The sequence below is a fragment of the Tupaia chinensis genome, unplaced genomic scaffold (genome assembly GCF_000334495.1).
Source record: "Tupaia chinensis unplaced genomic scaffold, TupChi_1.0 Scaffold000574_1, whole genome shotgun sequence".
NCBI classification, from domain to species: Eukaryota; Metazoa; Chordata; class Mammalia; order Scandentia; family Tupaiidae; genus Tupaia; species Tupaia belangeri.
Window position 1 is genome coordinate 2,608,607 of NW_006160088.1, and position 6,860 is coordinate 2,615,466.

A 6,860-nucleotide genomic window follows, 5' to 3' on the forward strand; every position below is an offset into this window, starting at 1 on the left:
CGGGCGAGCGCGCGCCCCCTACAGTGAAAATCTCTCCAAAAAAAAAAAAAAAGAGAGATTTTTGCTATAGGGCATGCGTGCTCACAGGAAAGACAGAGAGAGACAGAGACAGAAAGTGAGAAATCACCCCCCAGGTGGGATGGCCAAGCTTCAATCCCTTCTCCATTCTCCTCTCTGAACTTCGGGCACGCACGCACATGCGCCCGGCGTGAGGTTTAAGCCTCCTGGTCTAGTACTTGAACTGTGGTTGACAACATGGGAGTCCAGCGACCTAACCATTACACCATCTGCTGATCCCAGCACCCCACCTCTTCCAGATAGGATCTTGTGTTGTCCAGGCCAGCCGGCCTTGAGATCCTCTTGACTTACCTTCCCCAAGTTGATGGGATGACAGAAATCCAACCCGAGTCGCCCATATGGTCCTGGCCTGTGGAGCATAGCATTTTAACAGCACACGCCACGGGAGCTGGGTCCTCTGACTGACAGTGATTTTGTCATTAAAAAGTTGTTCTGATTTAATTTTAATTTAATTTACATTATTAGCGGTTGCGAGTTCATTTCCTCACTAGGCTGTAAGTTCTCCTAGGGCGAAGATCTCGCTTTGGCTTCCAAGTTTAGTCATCCTTGCAGTCCCAGTTCTTAGTTCATCACCCTGGTAAGTAGCTGCTCGCCTCTTTCATCCAGAACAGAGGGCGGCAGATGCTGAGGACGTAAGACATATGTGTTCTGGGAACCAGCAGTTAGCGTAATGGCTACGTCGCTGGACTCCCACGTAGTCAACCGCGGTTCGCGTCCTGGACCCGGTGGCTTAAAACTCACGCTGGTGCGTGTGCGTGCGTGCCCAAGATCCCGAGAGGAGAATGGAGGAGAAGGGATTGCGGCTTGACCATCCCCTTTGGGGGGTGATTTCTTGCTTTCTGTCTCTATGTCTCTCTCTGTCTGTTTGGCGAGCGCACGTGCCCTATAGCAAAAATCTCTCTGGCAAAAAAAGACTTATGTGTTCTGCTGTCTGAGAGCTGAGACTCCTAGGACGGCATCTTCCTGACATGCCCTGGACCTGTGTTTTCAAGCTGCAGAACTCAGAGGGTGGTGAAATTTAACTGGAAACTTGTAAATAGATTTTTTTAAAAAGAGGAAATAGAGGGACCAGCAGTTAGCGTAATGGCTATGTTGCTGAACTCCCATGTAGTCAACCGCGGTTCAAGTCCCGGACCCGGCGGCTTAAACTCACGCCAGGCATGTATGCGTGCATGCCCAAGATCCCGAGAGGAGAATGGAGGAGAAGGGATTGCAGCATGGCCATCCCCCCTGGGGGGTGATTTCTTGCTTTCTATCTCTCTGTCTCTCTCTGTCTTTTTGGCGAGCGCACGCACCCTATAGCAAAAACCTCTCCAAAAAAAAAAAAAAAAAAGAAGAAGAAATAGAATAAAATACAAAGTAGAAATGGACCGGACATCAGAGTGCATCCCACAGGAGTGTAAAGAGCCACACGCATCCCTATGTACTGGGTTGCAATGCAAAATGCTCTTTCTTTTTTTTTTATTATTTATTTTATTTTATTTATTCATTCATTTATATTTTAGTTTGACCAGAGAGAGACAGAGGGTGAGAGTGAGAGAGAGAGGAAGTGAGAAAGCAAGCCACCAGATTCAGGACTTGAACCCTAGTCGGCCATGTGGGAGTGTCTAGCGCCTTAACCACCACACCACCTCCTGGTCTCCTGCAAAATGCACTTTCTTTCTTTTGTCTGCTGGTTATTTTTTTTGCTACATGGTGTGGGTGCTTGCCAGAAAGAGACAGAGCAAAAGAGAGGGAGAGGAAAAGTGAGAAAGCAACCTCACAGGGGTGTTGGCCACACTGTAGTCCCTTCTCCTTTATTCTCCTTTTGGGATTTTGAGCTCCCACACGTGAAACTTGAACCGCCTAGATGGCCTGGTGGGGTCCAGCACCTTAGCTTCCATGCCACCTGCTGGGCTGTAAAATGCATTTCTTCCTGGGGTTTAGGTCCACAAAAGTTCAGTAAATGCCACATCAGGCTTCGTCTGGATAGAAGTGTGGGTAAGACAGTGTCCTGGTTCAGTGCACCCTGGGCGTCCGAAGCTGAGTCACGTCATCGGTGGAAATGACACCTGGAGAGCTCATTCAAAGGACGAGTGGAAGTGGAGACAATCTCAGGATGCTCTTGCCGGCTGCTCTGCCTTTCTGGGCTTTGGCTGGCTGGTGCTACATCCTTCAAGCCATTCAATGACATGTACGGTCAGTTGTGTTTTGTCTATTTTTTTCCCAAATAATAGACGACTTAGGGTATTATTCAAAACTGAATAGAAAACAAAAAACAAACAAAAACAACTTGTTTTGCTACCATAGATGGTTAGGCCATAAATTGCATGTTCCTGGATAACACTGGATGAAATCCTGGAGGAAAGAAAGCAGGCGGCATGGTGTGGAAGGAACAGGGCCTGTGCCCTGCACTGACGAGGCCCGGGCCCTGTCAGCACTTACAGCCTGTGTGGATTCAGGTGAAGGGACCCCCTACACTACGGCTGAGGACTGGCCCTGCCAACTGTGGGAGGTACAAACATTGTATCAACACTCTGACCTCAAGGAATTTAAAACCAGATAGGCAATTTGAGTACATAAATACAAAATATAATTCCTAAGAGTTAATGTAGCTTATCAATGCTGAATTTATTTATTAATTTTTTGGGAGAGGTTTTTTGCTGTAGGGCCCATGTACTCCCCAGAAACACAGAGACAGAGAGACAGAAAGCAAGAAATCGCCCCCCGGGGAGATGGCCAATCAACAATCCCTTCTCCATTCTCCTCTCAGGATCTTGGGCCTGCACGCACAGGCACCCGGCATGAGTCTAAGCCACCGGGTCCGGTACTTAAACCGCGGTGGACTACATAGGAGTCCAGCAACATAGCAATTATGTCATCTGCTGGTCCTGGCTGAATTAATTTTTTTAAAGAATTATTTTATTTATTTTATTTATTTATTTATTTTTTTTTGAGAGGGCCACACCACAATCCCTTTTCCTCCATTCTCCTATTGGGATCTTGGGCACGCATGCACACGCGCCTGGCATGAGTTTAAGCTACCGGGTCTGGGACTTGAACCTCAGTCAATTACATGACAGTCCAGCAACATAGCCATAATGCCAAGTGCTGGTCCCAACTTCATTTATTTTTTCGTTTGACCAGAGAGGGACAGAGCAAGACAGAGAAGGAAAGAGAGAAAGAAAACAAGCTGCCAGATCTGGGACTCGAACTGCAGTCAGCCATGAAGGAGTCCAGTGCCCTTAACCACCATGCCATCTGCTGGCCCTGCCAAAAAATATATATTTTTAATCTGTCACTCATAACTTCCAAAAATATACATTGGCACTTGTGTAGGTGGCAGACCCTGTGCTGGGAATGCCAAGACATCACCCTTCCCTAGAAGGCACTCAGTCCAAGAGAGCTTTCCCTCTCCAGGTATGAACGGTGTTTCATAAGAATTAGGTTAGGCTTGGGACCAGCAGTCAGCGTAATGGCTGTGTCACTGGACTCCCACGTAGTCAACCGTGGTTCGCATCCTGGACCCGGTGGCTTAAAATTCACGTCGAGCGTGTGTGCGTGCGTGCCCAAGATCCCGAGAGGAGAATGGAGGAGAAGGGATTGCGGCGTGGCCATCCTCCCTGGGGGGAGATTTCTCGCTCTCTCTTGTCTCTCTCTGTCTTTCTGGCGAGCGCAAGAGCCCTATAGCAAAAACCTCTCTAAAAATAAATAAATAAATAAATAAATAAGAATTAGGCCCATCAGGGCCAGCAGGTGGTGGTGGTTAAGGTGCTGGACTCCCACATGGCTGACCATGGTTCGAGTACTAGACCTGGAGGCTTGAAACTCGTTCCAGGTGTGTGTGTGTGTGTGTATACTCAAAATCCCAAGAGAAGAATGGAGAGTAAGGGACTGTGGCATGAGGGGGCCATTTCTCACTTTCTCTCTGTCTCTCCGGTGAGTACAGGCGCCCTATAACAAAATCTCTCTCTCCAAAACTAAATAAAAAGAATTGGGCCCATGGCACTGGTAGGTGGCGTGATGGTTAAGGCTCTGGATTCCCACATGGTGGATCATGGTTTGAGTCCCATACCTGGCGGCTTAAAAATGACCCCAGGGAATGTATATGTGTGTGCCCAAAATCCTGAGAGAAAAATCGAGAAGGGAATGCGGTGTGGCCCTCCCCCAAGGAATGATTTCTCACTTCCCCTCTCTTGTCTCTCTTAGGCAAGAGCATGCACCCCCTGGCAACAGCAACAAAAAAGAATTGGGCCAATTTATTAAGGAGTTGGACAGATCTGGGATTCAATATTAGGTAAATCATCGCCTAGACCTGTGACCTTGGGCAAATTGTCTAACCCCTCTGGGCCTCGGCTTCTTCATCTGGAAAATGTGTGTAACAGTATTACTTACTTCTGGGACCAGCAGGTGGCGCGGTTGTTTAGGTGCTGGTCACTCCCACTTGGCCAGCCATGGTTCAATCCCAGACCTGTTGGCTTGCTTTCTCACTTCTTCTCTCTCTTGCTCTCGCTCTGTCCCTCTCTTGTCAAATTTAAATAAATAGTTAAATCAAATCATTCTTTTTTTAAAATATAATTACTTATTTTATTTATTCATTCATTTATTTTAATTTGACCAGAGAGAGACAGAGAGAGAGAGACTGAGAAAGCAAACTGCCGGGTCCAGGACTCAAATCGTGGTCAGCCATGTGGGAGTGTCCAGCACCTTAACCACCACGCCACCTGCTGGTCCCTCAAATAATTCTTAAAAATTTTCATAAGAAAAAGACTTTTGCTATCATTTGCTGCAAAGTAGATGCAGTTTTGAAAAATCTTGAGGGCCCAGCTGGTGGTTGGTGCTTAAGGGCACTGGATTCCCACATGGCCAACTGTGGTTCGAATCCTGAACCTGGTGGCTTGCCCTCTCGCCTTCCTTCTCTCTCTCTCTATCTCTCTCACTCTGTCCCTTTCTGGTTAAATTTTTAAAAATAGGTAAATAAATAAGTAAAGTTAAATGAAATAACTATTTTAAAACATAAACTTGCTAAGGAAATCCATGAATAATGCCAATGAATGTTGGTGATATGTAAATACAGTTGTAAATGGACTAGACCCCTGGCCCAACAGTTAAAACAGCAGAATTACACAGAGCCGACAGCACAGCTGCGGACCTTCATGTTGCGGCTCAGGGACCCGGAGCGCCCCTTCCCTGCGGCACGTGAGAAAGAGAACATGGAGAACCTCCTAAAGGCTTCCACTGAGAGGCAACAGGACCACTTCTGCTGCCCCGTCCAGCTCTGAGGATTGCACCAGACTCTCAGGGAGCAGGGAGTGCTCCTCTGCGTGCCCTGGGTGGGGGTAGGGGAGAGAACTGGGGATGCGGGTGGTGGCAGTGCAGGGGATGCAGGTGGTGTCTCCTGCCCTGCTCTCTGTACTCTTCACGCTGACTTTTTTGGTCTCTCAGACAGGTGTGTTCCTTCCTGCGACAGGGCCTTTGTCCAGGCTGGCCATTCTGATGACAACACTTTTTTCTTTTCTTTAGTTTTTAGGTTTTGCTAGAGGGTGTATGGGCTTGTCAGGGAGAGAGAAGGTGAGAAAGCACTTCCGGGGGCGATGGCCATGCCGCAATCCTACCTCTGCTCCCCTCGCGGGATCTGGGGCATGCACACTCACGTACCTGGCATGTTCTTCCCACCACTGAGGGGCCGGGACTCAGGCTGCACAGCTGGCCACATGGGGTCCGGCCACCTTAACTGCCACGTCACCTGCTTGCCCACTAATTGCAATACCTTTTGCCCCACTTTTTTGTTTGTTTAATTCTTTTTTTTTTTTTTTTTTGCTATAGGGCATGTGCGCTCACCAGACAGAGAGAGACAAAGAGACAGAAAGCGAGAAATCACTCCCCGGGGGGATGGCCACACCGCAATCCCCTCTCCTCCATTCTCCTCTTGGGATCTTGGGCATGCACGTTCGCACGTGCACCCTGCGTGAGTTTTAAGCCGTTGGGTCTGGGACACGAACCACGGTCAACTGCATGGGAGTCCAGCAACATAGCCATTATGCTAACTGCTGGTCCCTGTTTGTTTAATTACTTTATCATCGGGCATGTGCACTTGCTGGAGAGAGAGACACATAAGAGAGTGAGGACAGACCCCTCAGGGCGGATGGTGATGCTGCCTTCTCTTCCCATTCTCCTCTTAGGATTTGGGGCACCCACGCACATGAGCCTGGTGTTTTTCCAGTCACTGCGCCCAGGACTCGAAACACTCAGCTGGTCGTGTGGAATCCACCTGCCTTCCCCGCCACAGCAAGGCAGGCCCTCACCCCCACTATGCGCTTGATTCAAATCTACGGCTCTTTCAGAAGGCGGCTCATTACCCCTTCCATAGGGAGACTGTGCGATCCCCTCTGAGTAAGTCAACTCTCCCTGTTATTATCTGCTCACAGAACATTAGACGCCCCCACCTTAGGACACCAGCTGTAATTTGCAGCCCATCGTGTGATGACTTCATTAATGACTGCTCCCTCTGCGGACTTAGTGGCAGGAATCATGTATTGTTTTTGTTTTTGTTTTTGTGGAGAGGTTTTTTGCCATAGGGCGCATGCGCTTGCCAGCCAGACAGAGAGAGACAGAAAGTGAGAAATCATCCCCTAGAGGGGATGGCCACGCCGCAATCCTTTCTCCTCCATTCTTCTCTCGGGATCTTGGGCACGCACGCACATGTGCCCGGCTTGAGTTTTAAGCCACCGGGTCCGGGACATGAACTGCTGTCGACTACATGGGAGTCCAGCAACATAGCCATTACGCTAACTGCTGGTCCC

General features: G+C 48.7%; 1 long non-coding RNA gene across 1 annotated transcript in view; it reads left to right on the forward strand.

Annotated features, from left to right (window-relative positions):
• Positions 1-4,344, forward strand: part of LOC102501457 (uncharacterized) — a 20,072-nt gene extending 15,728 nt beyond the window's left edge. Inside the window, exons 2-3 of the long non-coding RNA XR_335944.1 lie at positions 2,005-2,256; positions 4,267-4,344. This is a non-coding gene — a long non-coding RNA (uncharacterized LOC102501457). The remainder of the gene's footprint in view (positions 1-2,004; positions 2,257-4,266) is intronic.
• The last annotated feature ends 2,516 nt before the right edge of the window (positions 4,345-6,860 follow it).